The sequence below is a fragment of the Monodon monoceros genome, unplaced genomic scaffold, assembly GCF_005190385.1.
Source record: "Monodon monoceros isolate NGI ecotype Baffin Bay Population unplaced genomic scaffold, NGI_Narwhal_1 Super_Scaffold_3, whole genome shotgun sequence".
NCBI lineage: Eukaryota > Metazoa > Chordata > Mammalia > Artiodactyla > Monodontidae > Monodon > Monodon monoceros.
This window is the reverse complement of record NW_021703780.1, coordinates 48,950,786-48,970,522: the sequence shown is the minus strand read 5'-3', so window position 1 is coordinate 48,970,522 and position 19,737 is coordinate 48,950,786. Positions and strand designations below refer to the sequence as shown.

The 19,737-nt window shown below is 37.1% G+C and overlaps 1 protein-coding gene across 9 annotated transcripts in view; it reads right to left on the bottom strand.

Moving 5' to 3' along the window:
* The window catches only part of RBMS3 (RNA binding motif single stranded interacting protein 3), a 711,536-nt gene that overhangs the window by 169,216 nt on the left and 522,583 nt on the right, over positions 1 to 19,737 (bottom strand). The gene's annotated exons all lie outside the window — the stretch shown is intronic.

The window sequence follows — 19,737 nt, the reverse complement described above, 5'->3', positions numbered from 1 at the left end:
GACTTAATTGATATTTATACAACATTCCATCCAAAGACAACAGAATACACATTTTTCTCAAGTGCTCATGGAACATTCTACAGGATAGGTCATATCTTGGGTCACAAATCAAGCTTTGGTAAATTTAAGACAATTGAAATTGTATCAAGTATCTTTTCCGACCACAATGCTATGAGACTAGATATCAATTACAGGAAAGGATCTGTAAAAAATACAAACACGTGGAGGCTAAACAATACACTACTTAATAACGAAGTGATCACTGAAGAAATCAAAGAGGAAATCAAAAACTACCTAGAAACAAATGACAATGGAGACATGATGACCCCAAACCTATGGGATGCAGCAAAAGCCGTTCTAAGAGGGAAGTTTATAGCAAAACAATCCTAACTTAAGCAACACAAAACACCTCAAATAAACAAATGGGCAACCTGGAAGAAATGGACAAATGCTTAAAAATGCACAACCTGCCAAGACTGAACCAGGAAGAAAGAGAAAATAAAAACAGACCAATCACAAGCACTTAAATTGAAACTGTGATTAAAAATCTTCCAACAAACAAAAGCCCAGGACCAGATGGCTTCACAGGCAAATTCTATCAAACATTTAGAGAAGAGCTAACACCTATCCTTCTGAAACTCTTCCAAAATACAGCAGAGGGAGGAACACTCCCAAACTCATTCTACGAGGCCACCATCACCCTGATACCAAAACCAGAGAAAGATGCCACAAAGAAAGCAAACTACAGGCCAATATCACTGATGAACATAGATGTCAAAATCCTCAACAAAATACTAGCAAACAGAATCCAACAGCACATTAAAAACATCACACACCATGATCAAGTGGGGTTTATTCCAGGAATGCAAGGATTCTTCAATATACGCAAATCAATCAATGTGATACACCATATTAATAAATTGAAGGAGAAAAACCATATGATCATCTCAATTGATGCAGATAAAGCTTTCAACAAAATTCAACACCCATTTATGATAAAAACCCTGCAGAAAGTAGGCATAGAGGGAACTTTCCTCAACATAAAAAAGGCCATATATGACAAACCCACAGCCAACATCGTCCTCAATGGTGAAAAACTGAAAGCATTTGCACTAAGATCAGGAACAAGACAAGGCTGCCCACTCTCACCACTCTTATTCAACATAGTTTTGGAAGTCCTAGCCACGGCAATCAGAGAAGGAAAAGAAATAAAAGGAATCCAAATTGGAAAAGAAGAAGTAAAGCTGTTACCGTTTGCAGATGACATGATACTATACATAGAGAATCCTAAAGATGCTACCAGAAAACTACTAAAGCTAATCAATGAATTTGGTAAAGTAGCAGGATACAAAATTAATGCACAGAAATCTCTGGCATTCCTATACACGAATGATGAAAAATCTGAAAGTGAAATTAAGAAAACACTCCCATTTACCACTGCACCAAAAAGAATAAAATATCTAGGAATAGACCTACCTAAGAGAGAAAAGACCTGTATGCAGAAAATTATAAGACACTGATTAAAGAAATTAAAGATGATACAAATAGATGGAGAGATATACCATGTTCTTGGATTGGAAGAATCAACATTGTGAAAATGACTCTACTACCCAAACCAATCTACAGATTTAATGCAATCCCTATCAAACTACCATTTTCCCAGAACTAGAACAAAAATTTTCACAATTTGTATGGAAATACAAAAGACCCCGAATAGCCAAAGCAATCTTGAGAATGCAAAACGGACCTGGAGGAATCAGGCTCCCTGACTTCAGACTATACTACAAAGCTACAGTAATCAAGACAGTATGGTGCTAGCACAAAAACAGAAATATAGATCAATGGAATAGGATAGAAAGCCCAGAGATAAACCCACACACATATGGTCACCTTATCTTTGATAAAGGAGGCAAGAATATACAGTGGAGAAAAGACAGCCTCTTCAATAAGTGGTGCTGGGAAAACTGGATAGGTACATGTAAAAGTATGAAATTAGAACAGTTCCTAACACCTTACACAAAAATAAACTCAAAATGGATTAAAGACCTAAATGTAAGGCCAGACACTCTCAGTCTCTTAAAGGAAAACATAGGCAGAACACTCTATGACATAAATCACAGCAAGATCCTTTATGGCCCACCTCCTAGAGAAATGGAAATCAAAAGAAAAATAAACAAATGGGACCTAATGAAACTTAAAAGCTTTTTCACAGCAAAGGAAACCATAAACAAGACCAAAAGACAACCCTCAGAATGGGAGAAAATATTTGCAAATGAAGAACTGACAAAGGATTAATCTCCAAAATTTACAAGCAACTCATGCAGGTCAATATCCAAAAACAAAGAACCCAATCCAAAAATGGGCTGAAGACCTAAATAGACATTTCTCCAAAGAAGATATACAGATTGCCAACAAACACAGGAAAGAGTGCTCAACATCATAAATGATTAGAGAAATGCAAATCTAAACTACAATGAGATATCATCTCACACTGGTCAGAATGGCCATCATCAAAAAATCTAGAAACAATAAATGCTGGAGAGTGTGTGGAGAAATGGGAACACTCTTGCATTGTTGGCGGGAATGTAAATTGATACAGCCACTATGGAGAACAGTATGGAGGTTCCTTAATAAACTAAAAATAGAACTACCATACAACCCAGTAATCCCAGTAGTGGGCATATATCCTGAGAAAACTATAATTCAAAAAGAGTCATGTACCAAAATGTTCATTGCAGTTCTATTTACAATAGCCAGGACATGGAAGCAGCCTAAGTGTCCATAAACAGATGAATGGATAAAGAAGATGTGGCACATATATACAATGGAATATTACTCAGCCATAAAAAGAAGCAAAATTGAGTTATTTGTAGTGAGGTGGATGGACCTAGAGTCTGTCATACAGAGTGAAGTAAGTCAGAAAGAGAAAACGAAATACCGTATGCTAACATGTGTATATGGAATCTAAGAAAAAGAAAAAAAAAAACGGTCATGAAGAACCTAGGGGCAAGATGAGAATAAACACAGACCTACTAGAGAATGGACTTGAGGATATGCGGAGGGGGAAGGGTAAGCTGGGACAAAGTGAGACAGTGGCATGGACATATATACACTACCAAATGTAAAACAGATAGCTAGTGGGAAGCAGCCGCATAGCACAGGGAGATCAGCTCGGTGCTTTGTGACCAACTAAAGGGGTGGGATAGGGAGGGTGGGAGGGAGGGAGACGCAAGAGGGAAGAGATATGGGGATATATGTATATGTATAACTGATTCACTTTGTTATAAAGCAGAAACTAACACACCATTGTAAAGCAATTATACTCCAATAAAGATGTTAAAAAAAAAAAAGTACAGCAGTGGAGATCTAAAAAGCTAGTTGATTCTTTGAAAAGTTGATAAATAAATATTACTTAAAATAGAAAAAAAAAGAGCATGTGTGCATATCAGTCTAGCAGCATATATAAAAGGTTTCGCTGAATATAGTCAAATAATCTGTTTATATTAAAACAAAATAAACAACAGCAATAATAATAGTAAGCAGTTTGAGTTGAAGGCACGCAACTGGAAAGGGACAGGGAAAGAGGGGTCTACAGAATAGTGGCAAGTCGGAGCTCCTCGGGGTATGAGGACAGCAGAATTTCATGTGGCTGGAAAGTGATTTCTAGGAGAGTATGGCTAATAGATTTAGGTTGGCAGCTGAATTGTTGAGACCTGTTCAGACCTGAGCTACTCCTGAAAAGCAAGGGGAAAGGATATAAATGACTCATAGTTTCTCGATGCTCTGAGGTTACCAGCAGGGAAAGTATTCACCAAAAGATTTAACAGAGACACAATCTAATTATGCCATTTCCACAGGCCTTTCCCTGTCATCTTTCTGGTCTGTATCTTTCAGCCTCCCAACTTGCTGACTAAGCTGTGGGTTACCCAGTGAACAGGCTGAGTTGGGATTCATTCATTGTTTTTCTTAGGTAATACACTTTGTTCCAACTATGCCCCAGATGCAATGTGATATTCAAATAATGTATCACCAATGGTTCTGGTTCTAAGAAACCTACTCCAGTAAGTTAACACAGTATTCAGTAACACAGTATGGCATTGAGAGAAAGCCTCTTAATGTAAGTCAGAATTGAGAGTTCCAGCCCCGACTCAGCCACAAACAAAGGAGACATGTGAACTGGAGAATCTGTTAGCCTTCTTGGGTATCAGCATGCATATTTATACAATGAAGGGGAAAGACAGGATAAAACATCACAACCCTGCAGCTCCTCCCAAAAAGTCTAAGATTCCAGGATATTTATTCAAATAATATATTTGCAAGAGAAAGCAAGACAATAATTATCACAAGAAAACTACTGACCACAGACTCAGAAAACAACCTGACAGTCACATGGCCTTGAAAGAACCACTGAATCCACAGATCCCATTAACTCTATGATTTTCACTACAAATTGTTCCTGCTGAACCTGACTGATGGTACTTCAAGTGCGAGTGCATCTAGAAGAATCTTTAGAGGGAAATACAAGAGACCTCCGAGACTCAAGACTTTAAGGAAGATTCTCTAGCAATCATAAAAGGAGAACTAGGTTCTAATCCTCAACTTGGTAAAGATGGGTAAGCCAGTTTGGTACTCCAGAAGAACAACATGTGGTTTCACCAGACTTCATCATTTACCACTTTTCCGCAAGAAACTTCTCATCCTTGTGACTGTCTCTATCGCACTGCAGAAAAAAAAAATCTCAAAGAAGAGAGGTCACTGCACACTCAGATAAGTATAAAGTAAGTCAGTTGCCCAAATGGGAATCACAGAAGTCTTCCAAGGAGAAATATGCCCATCCATTCCTTTCTTTATCATGGTAACTTCACACCAATTTCAGCATCAGATAATCTATCCCTGGTTGAAGTTGCTACCAGTATATCTACGGATAGTGTAGGCTGTATGTGGGCAAACTTGGAAAAGTTTGCAAATTATAAACGTTTGCAATTATAACCCTATATAACAAATTCTGGAGAAATTCAGCTCAGAAGCCAAACACGATAAAAACATCCTAGTTTATAGAAGAGGATGCTATATTTGTACAGATATATCTACTGATTCCCGATGAACAAAGAAAACAAAAATTCACATCAAAAAATGTGTGATTAAATAGACAAAGAATATTTTAAATTTTCACTTAGTCTTTTCTGAAATTCAATTATGGTAGTGCAGCAAATACACTTGCATTATTCTCCATTTCTTTACTCTGTTCATTCTCAAATCAATACATTTCCACAGCACCTGCTATTCTTATACCATGGATTCTTAGAATAAAGGTTATGAGTCCAGTATCTTTAAACATTCTTGTTTTGAATGGCTGTCCATTCTGATCCTTTTTTTTATTGTTTGTCAGTGATGTAATTGGTAGAACATCTTAAAGTAGTGATTCAAATTAGAGGTAAATGGAAAGGTCAGAGTAAGATAGTTTATTCATTTATAGTATCATTTGCCAACAAAGCAGGCCATTAAAATCTGGGTGTCTCATTCTAATGACAATGAATAAAATGAAAGCATAAATGAATTGAAGGACCCCATGAGGACTCATACTAGAAGGTCTGGCTGCGTTTCCTCAGACCTTGCTTGCCTTTTAAAACTCATGAGAACTCTCCCATTGTGTGTAACAATGCTATGAACTTACCCTGTCATTTTTGTTCTGATGTGTGTGTGTGTGTGTATATATATATATATATATACATACACGCACATATAAATATAAATATATATAGAGAGAGGGAGTGTTTTATTTAGAAGTACCATAATACACATATCTTTTAATTGAAGTCATTTCTTTTATGTTCTAAAATTTTATCTAAATATTTTACTTTCTTTTTAAGTCATTTTACCTTAGTGATATATCAGAGTCATTTGGTCCTAACACTCACTTTTTCCCCGAGCTCTTGAAGTCAGTAATTTAAAAATTATAGAGTAAGACCTATGGCATCTCAGAGGCAATATGATAAAGCACAAGGAAGTTTTAAGAATTAAACAACTAAACAACTGTGAAGTAGCTCTGTCTACCAAGTATAGTGGTAGCAACAGTTCTGTAGAACCCAAGGCTACCTTGGCTTCAACATGAATTTCCTCTATGCATATATTTTTACTTAGTTTAATCTTTCATTCATTTCATAATACTTCACTCAAAAGTAATAAATTGTTTTAACCATTGGGTTCTTAAGTATGCTAATCAGTGATTTCAAATATAATGTTAAAACCTCATATATAAATATATTTTCATCGTTCTGGCTATAAGCACACATATATAAGTTATACCAATTTTTAAATAAAATATACCTCTCCAATTGCTTGGAAGCTGCAAAAGTTTCCTTCTCAAACTTGCTAACTTTTCAAAACAATGTGTTTCTCAAGGAACAGAAACCTTGTCTCTGAAGAAACTGGTGTGAATCACTTCCTTAGATCTCGGTCGTCGTCTTGAGAAGAGAATAAGTCCCAGCATAACATTTTCCTTAATGAATATCCCCAAATAATTCACACACTCTGTTATCATAAGAGGGTAAGAAAGAAAAGAGAGAGTGAAGAGAAAGAAAAAAGATACTAGTTTGCCTTTCTCCTCTGTGTTTTGAGTTAGGTTTTTAGTAACACCTTTTTATCACTGAAGAACAGACAAAAGCAAAGAACTTACTCCTCAAGGACATTGCGGCAAGAATATTCAATCACTCATCCTTCCACTGATTCATCTGTTTATCCATCCATCCAGCCAGCCAGCCTTCCAGCCATGCAGTCACTCATTTATTCATGTGTCCATTCTTTCAAGAGAGGAGGCTGTATCTTTTCTCTTTTACTCTGGCCAATGCACCTCCTTGAAGAAAAAATCACGTTGCTGCAGCATAATTTTAATTGTGAAGATTCCAGTCTCTGATTAGGGCCAGCGTTTCATGGGCAGATTTTCCTGTTTCCTGTAACTTTGTTCCATAAGCCTGGGAACAGTCTAGCAATAATCTTTCTTACCATGTAAACAATTTTACTCAGAACTACTCAGTGAATCACACTAAATCCTAATAACAAGGTATAAAGAGGCAGCCAGTAAGCTGAGGGAAAAGGTCTGGACCAAGGGTCAGGAGACCGTTGATCCAGCTCCTCTCCATGAATTTCCAAAGTCCTCAGGTATCCAGATGCCACAGTGCCTTCCATAATGGTTTTTGCTAGAACTCCTCTGGTTTTATCTCTTTCCCAAAGTATTGTCTTCTTCTGAAGTGTGCTATGTCTAGTGAAGAGTGACATTAGAACATAGCAATACACTTTCTCTAGAACAAGTGAAAGAAACGAGGTCCTTCTCAAAAAAAAGTTTTACCTGGAAGTCATATGGGAAAACTATAGATACGTGACACTTCCTAGGAGCAGAGCAAGTGAATGCCTCCAAGTGAAACCTGTACAGAAATGAGGGTCGCAGGGCAGAGCAGGGGAGAAGCTAAGCAAGGATGTTATCTCAGGCTTGAGTCTAGCCTCAACCTGGTCCCTGGGGGAGCTGGAGAGCAGGAATGGCACCATCAAGGTGTCTTTCCTTGCAGCAAGATGGCTGGTCTTTTATATCCTATGTAGGTCAGTCATTGGCTGTTGATTTTTCCTAGGAGAAGAAAATAATCTCCAAGGAATTTGTGGTCAACGTAGGTGCCTGTTGCCAAAGGTAATTCTTAAGAGAAGGGCACAGGTACAATCTGTCAGCCCCCACAGAGGCTGCGGGGGGTGTTGGGGGGGATGATACAGCCTGAAAACAGGGATCTGGGTTGGGGTACCAATGGGCTTCAGTCAGGATGTTTTTAGGTTCTCTTACAGTTTGTCATAGGGGTAATAAATGAATCTTATAGGGGAAAATTGTTTCTACTTGATATCTGTGCTATTATTTCTCTAGCTTGTTCTGAAAAGGATGTCTTCTCAGGATCAACCACAGTATAAGGATCTTGAAGACAGGTCTGTGCACAGTGACCCCTGGCATTTAGCACAACGTGATGGTAAGTGGGCATCCTGGGAAATCTTTTCACTCCTCCAGATACCATTTCTTCTTCTGCAAAATGTAAAACTCTTACTAATAAGCTACTTCTAATTTATCCATTAAAGCAACTTGTCTTGAGATCTTAAATTGGCCTCTGAGGATGTAAATTTGGATCAAGTTTGAAAACATGAAATGAACTTACAGGATTCTAGATCCAATGTAAAATTTGGATTTGGGAGAGGCTCCTTTGGCAAGATGGTGTGAAAGTACTGAGAGCACAAAACAGTTTCTCTGTTTCATCTTTTATTCTGAGTTGGCCCTTTCTGTTACTAGGCTTTCTTTAAAAACAATCCTAAGAAATATGAACTAAACACACTTTATCAATTTTTAGTCAATTGGAAAGATAGTGAACTAAGGCACTCTCCATTGCCCTGGAGTCTTCAAACTGTTGTTGAAATTGAGATAAATTGTATCATCATTCCATTCTAATTTGTTGCACATGAGAGATATTAACTGGTTAAGAATTTGCCTTCCACAATGATAAAACATCAGTTCAAATCCCAGTCCTGCCACCTACCACCTGCAAGACTTTAGGCCGTTTACTTAACTGTCCTAATATTTAGTACTATTATTAGTTTATAGATGGGATTAAGAATAGTATCTGTTGCGAGGAGTTCTGAAGATTAAATAACAGCGTGCTTAGAAAACACTGTCTCTTACACACAGCAAGCATCAAACAATTCTTCTTATTTTCTTTTGCATGGTCTTGCTCTTATACTTGTTTGTATAATGCTTTGGGAAAATTCTGAAAGTTAAGGGCTTTTCTTCCATCTTGGTATCAGTCAATTGGGTCATTAAGACCCCAACTGGCTTGTCCATGGTATATATTGATGGTGTCAACCTCAATGATTAGATGATTAGATTAGTGATTAGATGGCTAGAATGATGACTTTTAGTTTTAGCTAGACACTTTAATTTGCAGTAATAACATTAGTTTAAGATGCTGGTTGCAAACTTTAACCGTCACAAGCTATGAGTCTACTACAGCCGTTGTTCACCTTAATGCTTCAGGGGTCCTTCTAATTACCTCACACACTGTATTTCTGGCTTACAAGGTTCTTGCTACGCTCTCTATAAGAGCAAATACAGCTCATCTCTCATGACCCATAAAATAGGCCTCTTTCCTGAAAACTTCTCTGTTCAGCCCAGCTGTTAGGCTCTCTCCCTCATTACCTTTTAACTTTACATATTCTAGTTAGGCGTTTGTATTCGTTTTCTGTTGGTGTAACAAGTCCATAAACGTGGTGGCTTAAACCAATATAAATTTACTACCTTATACTGCTGTAGGTTAGAATTCTGACATGGGCCTCACTGGGCTAAAATTAAGGTGTCACCAGGGCTGCATTCTTTTCTGGAGGCTCTAGGAGAGAATCCACTCCCTTGCCTTGTTTGCTTTCTAGAGTCACGCACATTCCTCGGCTCTGGTCCCCAGTCCTCCATGTTCAAAGCCAGCGTCATTGGGTCAAGTCCTTCTCATAACATCACTTTGACCTTCTCTTTTTCCTTCCTCTTCTACTTTTTGGAACCCTTATGATTATACTGGGCCAAAACAGGTAACCCAGGATAATTTCACTAAGGTCACCTGATTAGCACCCTTGATTCTGTCTGCAACCTTTATTCCCCTTTGCCACATAGCATAACATCTTCACAGGTTCTGGGGATTAGGATGTGGACATCTTTGCGGGGCGTGGGGGAGCATTATTCTGCCTGTCACAGTCATTAGCAGAGGAGGCGTGTCCTTACCATTATAGAATTATAATCTAGTGGGGTGAGGGGGAGATACAAGTACGAAAAGTAAACAAATAACCCAATGAATGACAATAAGTAGCGATAATATTTAGGAAAGAAATAAACCAGATGAACTGTTAGAACCTGTGAGAGGAGGACCTGTATAGATAGATAGTCAGGGCACGCGTCACTAAAAAGGTGACACTGAAGCTGAGATCTGAAGGAGGAGATTGGTGCTCATGTGAATGGCAGACAAAGTAGAGTCAGGAAAGGCTGGGAGGGGAAAGGAGGATAGCTTTCCAGGCAGGAGGGACCACAGTACAAAGTTTAAAAGGCAAAAGAGAGATATTTGTCCATTTAATGAACCACAGAGAGTCCATGGAGCTAGAGTATAATAGGCTTGGGAGAGGGTCGGAGGCTTTAATCCTAGGAAAATAACCAGGACCACATCACTTTGACAATACAATGGGAAATACAATGGGAAATGGGTAACGAAACTAAAGCAAGGAGTTGCTGTAAACTGATTTGTATTTTTCAAAAGCAAGGAGTTACTGTAAACTGATTTGTGTTTTTAAAAGGATCTGACTCTTTTGTGAAGACTAGATTGGAAGGAGCCAGGAATGGAAGTGGGAAGACTATGCGGGCAGCTACAAAAGTCAATCTATTAATGGCTAATTTTATGTAATAAAAAATATCAAGTATTATCAGGGATGTGGAGAAAGTAGAAGTATCATACATTTCTGGGAAGGCAAATTGGCTCATCTGAACACTACTGGCGGAGAAATACTAAAGCTGAACATTTGCATACCCTATGACTAAGCAATTCTACTCCTAGATATAATAGAAATAATTCCCAATAGAAATGAGTACATGCATTTACCTAAAGGCATGTTCTAGAACTGAGCTATCCAATACGGTAGCCACTAGCCAAATGTGACTATTTAAATTTAAATTAATTACAATTAGCTAAAATTAAAAGTTTATTTCCTCAGTCACACTAGTCACATTTCAAGAGTTCAACAGCCACATGTGGCTAGTGGCTGCCATATTGGACAGTGTAGACATAAGATGCTTCTATCATTGTAGGAAGTTCTATTGGACTGTGGAATCCTAGAAGGTTCATAGTGACACTGTTAGTAACGGACAAAAGTTTGAAGCTACCTAAAAGTCTGTCCACATTAGAATGGATAAATTATGACATATTCACACAAAAGGATACTATGCAACAAATATAATAAATAATCTACTCCTATAGGGAACAGGATGGGTGAATCTCACAAACATATTTGAGTAAAATGTCAGACACAAAAGAATATGGACTGTAAGATCCACTATAATGTACAAAAACAGGTAAAACTCATGCATTGTGTTAAAGGTTAGGACAGTGGTTATCCTTAGTGGGTGGAGGGGTAGTGAGTGGGAGAGAATATGAGGAGTCCTTTGTAGAACTGGTAACATTTTGCTCAGTGATGTGGCTGTTTAGTTTGTGAAAATTTATCAAGCTATTTATAATACATATATATATTATACTTTAATAAAAAGAATTTTTTCAAGTTAAGCTGTAACACAAATTTTAGTGTGAATTAAAAAATATAGATAATCAACGGGGACCTACTGTATAGCACAGGGAACTCTACTCAACACTCTGTAATAATCTATATGGGAAAAGATATAACTGAATCACTTTACTGTACACCTGAAACTAACACATTATAAATCAACTATACTCCAATATAAAATAAAAAATTCAATTAAAAAATGTAAATATTCACCCTTTCTTCATTGCCAGAAAAAGTGAGGTGTTTAATTTCTTGAATTTATCAACAAAACAATGGGTTCCTCCAGGTACCACACTTGACTAATCTGTCCTTCTTAATGTTTTCAAATGGAGCACGCAAGGTGCCTCTGAGACAGTGGAGGATTTTAGAGTATTTCTTACCACCAAACCCACCACTGTGCACCAGAAAATATCTCTGATGTAATATGGCAGCCATGACACCTTCGCAGATAGGCAGGAATGGTGACACAAATGAAGGCCCACGGAGGTTACACAGTTTGCCCAGTGTCACAGAGCAAATCAGTCATGGAAAATCAAATCAATTCCATATCTCCTTCACGTACTCTCTCCAGTATATTGCTTTACCTTTCTACTCTGAGTTTTGGGCCCCAAAGCCAATAATTTATAGCATACATTGTCACTGGATACACTGAAAAATGTAGACACATCACATAGAGAGTGGAGTGTTGGAGAGAAACTCAATCTAAAGCCAAAATTAATTGAAGTGTCTCAGAATCTGACATTACTAGAAGAAACATTGTTGCGACTCTCAATTTATTCCACCAAAAAAGTGCAACCTAATATGTTTTAATGCACTTTCGTAGGTCTGCAATGCAAGTTTGATTTGTTTTCCCCAGAAGCAATTTACTTTTAAATTCCAAAGCCTCAGATGTCATTGAAGAATGTTTTGGACAACTTAATCATGGCAACAGGGATTAAACTGGGAAACTGGCAGAAATAGTTTGTCTAAAATTAGGCATTCACTAGTCTGAAGGAAGGCAGGAAGAAAACTCTCAAATACTTGCTGTCACACACTCAGACTGAGGAAGTGGCAAAGGGCACCGAATGCCCTGACAAATGAAGTATGTCTGAGCAAATGTGAAAAAGAGAAAAGCACCTACCAGCCTGACACAATGCACACAGGAAAGCTTAAGGAGTATCACCCAGTGCAGTTGGTAAAAGGCCAGTCATATATATGAGTTTGAATTACTGACTCACGAAGGAACATCTAATGGGGCAATAATGTTCCCTAGGAGTCAAGTGACAGTTGAGTTTGGAGAAAATCAGTCAGACATAGTCTATTCCTGATCACTTGTTTTCAAGTTTCTATTTCCTGATGACGATTACAAAGGATCCATTTTCATCAAAATCTGATGTGGCGAGAAGCAACAAGAAAGAAAAAAAAATAAAGGCAAGAACTTAATGGTAACCGCAAACATCCCTGGGTGGTTCAGTACTATATTGACTCTGGGAACAGTACTGAAGTAGACTGTTGCGTCTACAATGACTCTATTTCTTTTAGTATTCGGTTTACTTAAAAAAAAAATCTTTCAAATGGTTTATTCTTGTTCCCCACTGGCCCACACAGACTTAGTTCTCACTAGGATATCATCTTCCAAAATGGAAGATGACATTGCATTCATAAATCTATTTTCCTATACTAAGTATGCTATCCAAAAACATTTCTTGTTCCTGATGTTTTCTTTCCCAAATGCATGCTGACTTCTATTTTTAGATTCAATCAGAAATAAGGAAAACGTGACAGGACACACAATTACTAAACTCAATTTGTGTCTTTCAGAATGTGTCTCTTAAAGATTTTAAATGCAACACATTTTAATTCAAAAAATTAAGAGTAATAAAAAAGATGGCTAATAGGAGATATGTGATATATGCTTCATTTTCCACTTATATAAAAAAAATATATATCTATTTAGACGTCAATTGAGACCAAACATGACTTATGTACTCTGTGCCAATTTTAAAGGCTCACAACAGTTTTGGGGGTGTAGAAATGACTATTTTCAAAGGTTCATTTTTTGTTAAAAATGAAAAGACCTGTAAATCATGAAGATTTATAATAATATCTTTGTATGAAATTGTTTCCAATCACTGCAAAAAAACTTTGATTTCTGGGCTGGGCTGGGTTAAATTCAACGAAGCAAGTCACCATCGGAGGAATGCTTAGAGGCTGTGCCAATTCACAGAAATATGTTGATTTTATCCCCAAATGATAATCGCAGCAGAGGCTAGCTGAAATGTTCACCAGCATCCGTGTTCTCTTTCTCCTGGGCATACAAACAGACTACATCTCCCTGCTCTTCTGCATTTAGGGGGACGAGTCACAGGACGGGGCTCTGTCCAGTGAAACGTGCGGAGGAATGTACGTGACTTTGGGGTTTGCTACTCAGGCTTTCTCCCTTCCTTTGCCTGCTTCTGAATAGAAGAGCATGCAGTGGAGGACTCTGAGGCCCTAAAAATGGTCAAGCCATATGATGATAGAGGCCTGAATGTGGGCGTGGGTTAGAATCCACATACCCTACACTCTGACCACACTGCACCATGACATAATGAAAAATTAACTTCTACTGAGTTATGACAGGGAACCAATAGTAGCTACAATAATAGCTAACACACTTATTTAATCCTCACAACACCGTTTTTCATTTTAATGTTAACCCTCTTGTAGCAAAGAACAAACTGAGACTTAGAGCGGTTAAATAATTGCCTTCAACTTCTAACCACATGTCAGTGTAACGCCTGTATTGTTCAACATTGCCATGTATTATTCCCTAAGAAGAAAGAAGAAGAGAAAGGAGATACAACCATGGTTGTAGGAAGAAGAGAAAGGAGAAAGAAGAAAGAAGAAGAGAAAGGAGATACAACCATGGTTTCAGTGTTTAAATCTGTGAAAGAGGAGACTATAATTAACAGCTGAGCAGGGCAGTTGAGGCAGGTGGTCTCAGGGTTGGGACATATAAGGGAAACAGTGCAGGGAGGAGGCTTAGGAACCTGGGAATTACCTTACATGAACAGGGGTGATGCTTCCCTGCGTCTAAAGTAAAGTGACAATTAAATCTATTAGCTTGTACTGCAGTTGGAGATGAGACCCCAGGGCCCCAGAGAAGTGCCTGGAAGATGGGAAATGGGGATGAGTGGATGTCTACTCAATCCTGCCTGGACCATCTCATTTGCCATTATGAGAGCTATTGTTACACTACTTCTCACCATGTCTTTTTCTCAACATCGATTCTCACAAAAAGATTCAACCAATGCTTTTAAAATCTTTTAAACAAGATATTCTCTGGCAACACGTGGATAGTAAGTGCAATGAAGAAGAGATAAAGAACCTTTAGGGTTATGACTAATATCTGACCAAACCCTCAATGGTAAATACTCCCAGGAAGTCGTTTTATTCTGCTTTATTGGGGAAGCATCAAAGCTAAAGGGTTCTTTTGGAAGGAATTTCTAATGATGGAAAAGACCCTGAAAAAAATCATCTCTATGTTCATCTGTAAAAGGAAAAAATTTCTCTGAAACTAAATATTCTAGTTTTGAATTTTCTATAAATTGGAGGGATAAATCAGCATATCTATCTACATGTTAGATGCACTTACCTCGGGATCCCAGTGCCCCAAATAGAAAATATATATCATCATATGTATGTAGAGAAGTCCTTTGAAGTATTGCTTCCTCCTCCTAGGGTTTAAATGAGATCATACAGTGGACCCTTGAACAATGCAGGGGTTGGAAGCATGGAATATCTGCCCATATAACTTTACAGTCAGCCCTCAGTATATGTGGGTACGCATCTACGGATTCCACTAACCTCAGATTGTGTAGGACACCAGCATGTATTTAGTGGAAAAAATCCGCATATAAATGGAACTGCACAGTTCAAACCAGTGTTCTTCAAGGGTCAACTGTACATATAAAGAACATAAGCCCTCAATAATGTTTTTAAAATACAAGTTATTTTCATTATAGTAAAAATAGGGAGATGGTCAAGTAAATTATGGTATATGCATGCAACTGAATACTATGAAACTATTTTAAAAAACGAATCGGATCTGTATTACACAATACCAATCAAAAATCAAGCTGCCAAAAATATTTATAATTTCTTTCCATTTATAACTCAAATCTATGTGCTTCATTTGGCATAGAAAATATTTGGGTATATATTTTATATATGACCGAATGTTTTAATTTCTTACAGTGAGAATTATGTAAATAAAAGAGAATTCTTTAAAATTATAATATTAGGGCCTTATTTCCAAGCTCATCTTACTTTAATTTTATTTATTTTTTTAATAAATGTATTTATTTATTTATTTTTGGTTGTGTTGGGTCTTCGTTGTTGCGGGTGGGCTTTCTCTAGTTGTGGCGAGCGGGGGCTACTCTTCGTTGCGGTGTGTAGGCTTCTCATTGTGGTGGCTTCTCTTGTTGCGGAGCACGGGCTCTAGGTGTGCGGGCTTCAGTCGTCGTGGCGCACGGGCTCAGTAGTTGTGGCTGGTGGGCTCTAGAGCGCAGGCTCAGTAGCTGTGGCGCACGGCATGTGGGATCTTCCCAGACCAGGGCTCGAACCCGCGTCCCCTGCATTGGCAGGCGGATTCTTAACCACTGCGCCACCAGGTAAGTCCCCTTGCTTTAATTTTAAACTGGCAACCAGGCAGACCTACTTTCCAAATAGCCACTTGGAGTTTTCAAGGAAACACTCATTCTGAAACTCTCTCTTCTACAGGGAGGAGCACATAAAAGAGGGCTTTCTAAACTAACATGAGAGATTTCTAAGCTCCTTTGGTTTATGGGAAACTGTTCCACAAAGGACAGAAAGTGAGATATCAATTTTGAATTTCTGTATAGCACAACATGGTCTCCTGAGGGAATTTTCTAGGAAGATTTCTTAACTCATGCCATTTTGGGGCTGTTATTCCAAGAATCTTATGGAAATATTATGTTTTAACAACACAAATAAAGCTTTCCAGAGTTGGTTGTAAAAGATTTACCACATTTTGAACTAGGTATCTATGATGACCCATAAAACATATTAAACTCAAAGAGTGACTTTGATAAAATTTCCCCAAGCAAATAATTGAGGATCTGTAGAAAGGGAGAACCATAAGTATGCTTATTGCAGCATTATTCATAATAATGAAAGCTGGAAACGTCATTCGGGTCCAATAACAGGGGAATTAGTTAAATGTTATGGCACATGAAGCTATTAAGAGACATATTTATATGTAAAGGAGTTCATGATAAACTACCTCAAGAAGACAGCAGATAGTACAACAATATATAGTATATGAAACTATTTATACCTATGCATATGTGTGTATATATGAAAAAATATTCATGATCAAATAAATAAGTTCGGGAAAATATACATGCACTAGGAAATAAGTAATACGTTTCTATGGGGAGAATTTGTTCTCCTACTTAGGTATATTTTTTATTGGTATCTAAAATAAATAATTAAGATGTTATAAAAATCAAAAGGAACCAAAAATAAGGCTCAGTACACCATGACTCTGTTATTTGGGGGGAAAAAAACTTCCAAGAGTGAGACGAGAAATATGAATTTGCTTACTTTAATCCTTATTACTGTCTTCTCTGAGAATAAAAAGTGATATATATATATATATATATATACACACATACATATGTGTGTATATATGTGTGTGTGTATGTGTGTGTATATATAGACAACTACCTGTGTGTGTATGTATATTTGAAATGTCACCTGAAGGAGACTTGTAAAATGCAAAAGAGCTCCAAGATTGTTTGTATATTTCAACCATTCACTTAAACAGAAATAACCTATGACACATAAATATCTAATGCTTCCTGGATAGCACAAAGGAAGTCCAGAAAGTTTTAATTTTAAGTTAGAAATAAAAGAATTATAACTGGAGATCCACAGAATATTAGCGCTAAAGAGATCACCTGTCTTTAATTAGACATTGCTCATCAAATCTCTTGTTCTTATCCACCCAAATGACCTTGTCAAGATGACTATCTTTATAAGGAAACATTGTGCTAATTATCACCAGGATGAGAAGAATTACTTCTATTAACTAAGTGTACACTACAATCTAGGAACTATGCTGTTTCTTTACATTTCTAACATAATGGCTTATTTGATATTGATAAAGAAATTGAAAATGATGTTTCCTGGATTTAAAAAAAGCAGATTCCTTAAACACTATGTCAATACTATGATAAAATGAAATAAAACAAAATTTGAACATGTCTAACCAATGGAAGAAGAGAACCAAGATGGGGGTGAGAGCAGTGATGGAATCTTGATTTTAAACAGATGTTACTGATGTACTTTTTTCTTCCTCCAAAACTCCTGAGGTTAAAGCTCTTTTCTTCATTTACTAGAAAGCATTTCAGCCTAACATTGCTGTCTTCACAGGAAATAGCAGTCCACTATATTAATCATCACAGTAAACAAACCTTAAAGAGGAATCTCCAGAAAGAGGGCACTCTCCCAATTCCTCAAAAATCTGTGAGAGACGGGAACACTCAGGGGAAAACAGAAAATGTGAGCTCTGAAATGAGCTGCTTCCCTGCTACCTTTTATTAAAAAAAAAAAAAAAATCCGCAAAACTTTAATCAAATGAAATAAACTTTTAACTTTAGTAGTGAAAACTGGCCAGAACTATTGACATAGTCAAAGACCTATATTCCTAGTAATAAATTGATAATTTATTGTCTTATCCCAGAATAAAAAGCTATGCACACATGTGCATATACAAATGTTAGCTGGTATAACACACACACACACACACACACACTGTGTCCATGTGGATAAATGAAACAAATTTAACACCTAGGTATTTTTAAAAGATGTTCTTATGACATTCTCTAAAGTTAAAGAACCAAACCCTTTTTTTTTTTTTGCGGTACGCGGGCCTCTCACTGTTGTGGCCTCTCCCGTTGCGGAGCACAGGCTCCAGACGCGCAGGCTCAGCCGCCATGGCTCACGGGCCCAGCCGCTCCGCGACATGTGGGATCTTCCTGGACCGGGGCACGAACCCGCGTCCCCTGCATCGGCAGGCGGACTCTCAACCACTGCGCCACCAGGGAAGCCCCAAACCCATATTTAAAAAAAAACAAAAGAACTGAGGTATGTATTGTCTTTAAAAATTAAAAAAATATACATTTAATATTATTTTACATATCTTTTAAACAGTAATTCCTCTGTCTATTTCCAACTCAGGAGAAATAAGAGGAAAAATCATCAAAGTTAGGGTGCAGAAATGGAAATTTAAATACTTCTGTTATATCAGGACCATCATCATATACGTATTTTTAATTTTTTTGTAGAGAAAACAGGAAAATCAATTATGTGAAAAAAGACAAGTTTATTTTATACCTCCTATGACCCAAAACTATTATGAAAAAATAAAGCTAGTCAATTTCCAAACATTAACTGAAATTTTAAAAAGCATTTTTAGATAAATTCCTCATTTCTTTCATTGGTCCACAACAAAGACTTGGTTGATTCTTTCTTTCTTTCAGTATTATTTTATTCAACTTTTGAAGTCTGAGATAGTGGCAAATAACTATTTTCTGACCTTTAAGTTTTATTTTATCTTCTTCATTGACTGTTAGGAAATAAAAGTAAATCAGAGGACAAATAAGAAGAATCTACATTTAGGTTCTTTTCTGTCACTGTAACAAATCACATTAAAAATCAATATTTCCTCACTGACCATTTAATTAATGTTCTTTATTCAGCAGAATTCAGCAGGAAATTTAAAAAAATTATTTAATTAAAGTATAGCTTATTTACAGTGTTGTATTAATTTCTACTGTACAGCAAAGTGATTCAGTATTACGTGTGTGTGTGTGTATATACATATATATATATATATATCTACACACCCATATATTCTTTTTCATTTTCTTTTCTATTATGGTTTATCACAGGATATTGAATATAGTTCCCTGTGCTATATAGTAGGACCTTGTTGTTTATTCATTCTCTATACAATAGTTTGCATCTACTAATCCCAACTTCCACTCCATCCCTTCCCCATCCCTGCTCCCCCTTGGCAACCACAAGTCTGTTCTTTATGCCTGTTTCTGTTTCATAGATAAGTTCATTTGTGTCATATTTTAGATTCCACATATAAGTCATATCATACGGTATTTAAAATACCTTTTAAAATATCCTTCACTTCATGAAAATATCAGAATTGCTATTGTCATCATCATAATGCTTTTAAAGCACGTTATCCAATGTACTGATCCTTCCCATTTCTCACACTTTTCTTATTCTTTTCTTCCTTTATAATTTAATTCTTTTCAAAATGAGTCGAACAGGTCTAAGTGATAGTCGAACAGGTAGAATGAGCCCCACTGTGATGTCTTTTTTTTTTTCGGCCGTGCCATG